Source organism: Ascidia mentula, chromosome 8 (assembly GCF_947561715.1).
Source record: "Ascidia mentula chromosome 8, kaAscMent1.1, whole genome shotgun sequence".
Taxonomy (NCBI): domain Eukaryota; kingdom Metazoa; phylum Chordata; class Ascidiacea; order Phlebobranchia; family Ascidiidae; genus Ascidia; species Ascidia mentula.
Window position 1 is genome coordinate 10,396,608 of NC_138573.1, and position 6,279 is coordinate 10,402,886.

A 6,279-nucleotide genomic window follows, 5' to 3' on the forward strand; every position below is an offset into this window, starting at 1 on the left:
GGAGTATCAGCGTTATCCACTGTATAATGAAGCTTGTACTGCAAAAAAATATTTTTCATCGAAAAGTCATATACTGCAAAATGGACAAGTGCTGAAATCTCATAGTTACATACGTTGTGCAACCGCAAAAGCAATACTGGAGTATCAGCGTTTTCCACTGTATAATAAAGCTTGTACTGCAAAAAAATATTTTTCATCGAAAAGTCATATACTGCAAAATGGACAAGTGCTGAAATCGCATAGTTACATACGTTGTGCAACCGCAAAAGCAATACTGGAGTACCAGCGTTTTCCACTGTATAATAAAGCTTGTACTGAAAAAAAATATTTTTTATCGAAAAGTCATATACTGCAAAATGGACAAGTGCTGAAATCGCATAGTTACATACGTTGTGCAACCGCAAAAGCAATACTGGAGTATCAGCGTTTTCCACTGTATAATAAAGCTTGTACTGCAAAAAAATATTTTTCATCGAAAAGTCATATACTGCAAAATGGACAAGTGCTGAAATCGCATAGTTACATACGTTGTGCAACCGCAAAAGCAATACTGGAGTACCAGCGTTTTCCACAGTATAATAAAGCTTGTACTGAAAAAAATTATTTTTTATCGAAAAGTCATAAACTGCAAAATGGACAAGTGCTGAAATCGCACAGTTACATACGTTGTGCAACCGCAAAAGCAAAACTGGAGTACCAGCGTTTTCCACTGTATAATAAAGCTTGTACTGAAAAAAAATATTTTTTATCGAAAAGTCATATACTGCAAAATGGAGAAGTGCTGAAATCTCATAGTTACATACATTGTGCAACCGCAAAAGCAATACTGGAGTATCAGCGTTTTCCACTGCATAATAAAGCTTGTACTGCAAAAAAATATTTTTCATCGAAAAGTCATATACTGCAAAATGGACAAATGCTGAAATCGCATAGTTACATACGTTGTGCAACCGCAAAAGCAATACTGGAGTATCAGCGTTATGCACTGTATAATAAAGCTTGTACTGAAAAAAATTATTTTTTATCGAAAAGTCATATTATGCAAAATGGACAAGTGCTGAAATCGCACAGTTACATACGTTGTGCAACCGCAAATGCAATACTGGAGTACCAGCGTTTTCCACTGTATAATAAAGCTTGTACTGAAAAAAAATATTTTTTAACGAAAAGTCATATACTGCAAAATGGACAAGTGCTGAAATCGCACAGTTACATACGTTGTGCAATCGCAAAAGCAATACTGGAGTACCAGCGTTTTCCACAGTATAATAAAGCTTGTACTGAAAAAAATTATTTTTTATCGAAAAGTCATATACTGCAAAATGGACAAGTGCTGAAATCGCACAGTTACATACGTTGTGCAACCGCAAAAGCAATACTGGAGTACCAGCGTTTTCCACTGTATAATAAAGCTTGTACTGAAAAAAAATATTTTTCATCGAAAAGTCATATACTGCAAAATGGAGAAGTGCTGAAATCTCATAGTTACATACGTTGTGCAACCGCAAAAGCAATACTGGAGTATCAGCGTTATCCACTGTATAATAAAGCTTGTACTGAAAAAAATTATTTTTTACCGAAAAGTCATATTATGCAAAATGGACAAGTGCTGAAATCGCACAGTTACATACGTTGTGCAACCGCAAAAGCAATACTGGAGTACCAGCGTTTTCCACAGTATAATAAAGCTTGTACTGAAAAAAATTATTTTTTATCGAAAAGTCATATACTGCAAAATGGACAAGTGCTGAAATCGCACAGTTACATACGTTGTGCAACCGCAAAAGCAATACTGGAGTACCAGCGTTTTCCACTGTATAATAAAGCTTGTACTGAAAAAAATATTTTTTATCGAAAAGTCATATACTGCAAAATGGAGAAGTGCTGAAATCTCATAGTTACATACATTGTGCAACCGCAAAAGCAATACTGGAGTATGAGCGTTTTCCACTGCATAATAAAGCTTGTACTGCAAAAAAATATTTTTCATCGAAAAGTCATATACTGCAAAATGGACAAATGCTGAAATCGCATAGTTACATACGTTGTGCAACCGCAAAAGCAATACTGGAGTATCAGCGTTATGCACTGTATAATAAAGCTTGTACTGAAAAAAATTATTTTTTACCGAAAAGTCATATTATGCAAAATGGACAAGTGCTGAAATCGCACAGTTACATACGTTGTGCAACCGCAAAAGCAATACTGGAGTACCAGCGTTTTCCACAGTATAATAAAGCTTGTACTGAAAAAAATTATTTTTTATCGAAAAGTCATATACTGCAAAATGGACAAGTGCTGAAATCGCACAGTTACATACGTTGTGCAACCGCAAAAGCAATACTGGAGTATCAGCGTTATGCACTGTATAATAAAGCTTGTACTGAAAAAAATTATTTTTTATCGAAAAGTCATATTATGCAAAATGGACAAGTGCTGAAATCGCACAGTTACATACGTTGTGCAACCGCAAATGCAATACTGGAGTACCAGCGTTTTCCACTGTATAATGAAGCTTGTACTGCAAAAAAATATTTTTCATCGAAAAGTCATATACTGCAAAATGGACAAGTGCTGAAATCGCACAGTTACATCCCAGTCAAAAATTTTGGCACGGCCCTTGTCACTTTATGTCAAGATACGCTTGGCATCAAGCTTGGGCGACGCATGTTCACCGTACTTAAATGTTGGATATATGTTCGGCGTATGTTCTACAATTGAACAAATCCAAGCTTGGCCGAGCGAGCGTTCGCCGTGCGTTTACCGAACATAATGATATTGCCTGGTCACTTTCAAAATATGACCTCATCAAACTCGCTACTTCACCGTCTCGCACGCACCACGACTTTAATTGCATAATGTTTTATTGAAATTAACAACACATAAATAGAAATACAGTGGCAAGCGCAGTGGAAGTACGGAGTAACACGAAGTGCAGTGTTCGACGAAACTATGTACTCTGAGACGTGGTGGGCTTAATTGAGGATTGATTGCCGTTACTTGATATTCTGCCGCCACTCCGTCAACATCTCCAGGTAAAACTCGTTTCACCGCTGTGGCGATTTCTTGGTATTTAACTGCCGGCGTCTTGCATCTTTCCATGCGTCTGCAGAACATAAAACATAAGATTTAGTTAAAATTTTGGTAACATTCTATCGTGTACAGAAATTAAATATTTGACATGTGGGAATTAAATATGTGAAAGTTGTGACAACTTCACAATCGGAAGGCTTTACAATGAGGCCCGCAGTGTGGCGTGTCTTGTGGGATTTCTAAAGCAATTTGACTCACCCAACTTAAATGCCAACAGAGGATGTGATTTGAATGGGATTTTTGTTCTCCTGCGTCCAACCGCCAAAACAAAATTGTTGAGCCAGGTGTTTTGTCATAAACAGCTTTACAGAATTCCGGAAGGTGCCACGAAGTTGGTCCATGTCCATCACTTGGGCACGTTTTACTTTGTCCTTTTGAAAAGTATCAACATACAAAATGATTGAAATGTATAGCAGATGTCATTTACCGTGTAAAGCATGCAGACAAAAGCCTCAGTGCATTAGGTAAAAAGAAAGCTCACATTAGGTTTAGTAAGTAGAGCCATCAGATGTTCTTCGTTGACAACTGATTGCGGCAAAAACTTTTCTGCCACACATGTGTTTTTTTTCTGTCAGAGTTTCCATTCTCTGAATTCGGTCACCAATCCTCCGCATTTCTTCCTTCACCTTTATTGTTTTGTCGATAAGGATGCCAATCTTTTCAGACAGTTCATGCTCCTGTCGTTGTGACATTGTTTTTGCTGCTTGGGTGGCAAGAACCTGTTGAAAGTAAACTAAAATAAGCAAATACACAAGCAAAGGTCCCCAGTCAATTAAAAAACTAGATGAAAAATATGTGCCGGTTTTAAGCATCAAAATCAGCACAAGGTTTATGGACACCTTCTTTTGCAAGAGAGGTATCGTGGAAGAAGAACTGCTTTCAGTGGATTCGCTCATTAGATTGTCCCTTTCCAGATCAGCAGATCTACATTTTCTTTTCAAACAACGGGCATGTGTGCCTGAAAAGAACAAAGTGCATGAAACAAAAATGCACAATTATTTGGCACAAATACACAACTTACTCCCTTCACAAAGAATGGTGGATGGACACGTCTGCCAAGCTGCATCCGCAGAAATTTCATTTTTCAAGAAGCTTTGTACATCCAAATTGATGGGTGTCCACTTACATGCATCGGTGCCGACCATCCAGCTTTTGGGGATTTTATACAAACAAAATTTTTCATTCTAATGTACTGTGGAAGAAACAAATATACATGCAGATATATCATGTGGCATCAAGCAAATTATTGACAAAGAAATGTCCTTTATATGGCAACAGAACACATTTTTAATTTGATCATTAACTTTCAGCAGAAAATAATCATCATTCAAACCACACACTTTGTAAATTCCGACATGTTTTAAGTTGACAAGGTTTTCAAGAAGACGCCAAAAGGCAATATTGCTTTGACAGTTTTTTCGACTGGATATTATGTGGAATTAAGAAACATATAATGGGAAGTTTGGTTTTCATAAAATGCAAATCTTGCAATTTGTTGCATAGGTTTGTAGCCAAATTCAAAACTTTTTTTCAAACAACCCAAATAATTTTCAAATTGAAAACAGCCAATGCTTTCCAATGAACCATGTTTTTCATAATCATTACACAAGTGGATCAAACAATGAACATTGTAACTGACAAATGCTTTACCATAAATATGTGAAGATTTGCTAACAAAGTCTTTTAACATTTGGACACATAACAAAAACTCATGTGTGTGTTAATGTTTGGCGACAACAAACATCTCATAGCTAAAGAAAAATGCAGAAAATGACAATACGTTTATGGCACAGCACATTTTTATCTTTTAACAGCACCACTCCCACATACAGCATAAATAGTCTAAATTCTGTTGCTTTCCAGTAAAGCAAATCAGACAAAGGCCTCGATTTTCTGTTGAACTCAAGCGGTATAAATTCCTTATATTTTGTAAGGTTGTGGTGACGTTAACATGACGACAGTTGAAGAAAGCTTAACTTGCAATTGGCGTGGTCTACCCCTCCACCAGATTAACAATCGACGCATTACACCCAAACATGCAAGATGCGTATTCACCCTTGATCTAAATTTGAGTCGCAAGTATATCAAACAGAAATACCTGACATAAAACAACTGCTGTCGTAAACCACCTGTAAATTTAGACAAGGTTTCCCGCCGTCAAGTCATTACTACAACAAACAACTCATTAATTACGCAGTTAGCCAAGCCTCCTAGCCTGCCCTGCCTGCTTGTTGTTCATCCAACCATGACGAAGCAGCGCCCTAGCTTCGCTTTGTAATATTTAAAAAAACATTTTAGTTAGCTCACAAAATCAACAAATATTATGGTAAAAATCACTGACAATAATTTGCCCTCCAAAACTGCACGTGTCACAACCCCACGGCAGAACTCACCAAGAGAGGTACAACCAAACTACCTCAAAATACAATAAAATCAACTTCATGCTTCTATGCCCACCTTATGACAAAACAATATGATATGTGTGACACAGATATACGCAGAAAAATTCCCGCCGACGAAACTCACCTTCAAGCACCGTATTACACTTCAAAATTATTTTGCGCAGGGGGAAATTATGCAAACTTAAGCACGGCGCACCATTCGTAAACCGAACGTATAAGTTTGGCTGACGTCCGAATAAGTGCTGATTGGCCGTGCCAAGCTTAAACGCACTAAACCGAGCTTAAACCAAGCTAGGCCCATACTAAAGGGGTAGATAATTTTTGACTGGGATACGTTGTGCAACCGCAAAAGCAATACTGGAGTACCAGCGTTTTCCACAGTATAATAAAGCTTGTACTGAAAAAAATTATTTTTCATCGAAAAGTCATATACTGCAAAATGGACAAGTGCTGAAATCGCATAGTTACATACGTTGTGCAACCGCAAAAGCAATACTGGAGTATCAGCGTTATCCACTGTATAATAAAGCTTGTACTGCAAAAAAATATTTTTCATCGAAAAGTCATATACTGCAAAATGGACAAGTGCTGAAATCGCATAGTTACATACGTTGTGCAACCGCAAAAGCAATACTGGAGTATCAGCGTTATCCACTGTATAATAAAGCTTGTACTGCAAAAAAATATTTTTCATCGAAAAGTCATATACTGCAAAATGGACAAGTGCTGAAATCGCATAGTTACATACGTTGTGCAACCGCAAAAGCAATACTGGAGTATCAGC

General features: G+C 37.2%; 1 long non-coding RNA gene across 1 annotated transcript; it reads right to left on the reverse strand.

Annotated features, from left to right (window-relative positions):
- Positions 1-2,858: 2,858 nt before the first annotated feature.
- Positions 2,859-3,731, reverse strand: LOC145912260 (uncharacterized). Its single transcript, XR_014403280.1, has 3 exons — positions 3,575-3,731; positions 3,292-3,464; positions 2,859-3,106 (listed from the first exon to the last, which is right to left on the reverse strand). It is a non-coding gene; the product is annotated as an uncharacterized LOC145912260 (long non-coding RNA).
- Between the last annotated feature and the right edge of the window lie 2,548 nt (positions 3,732-6,279).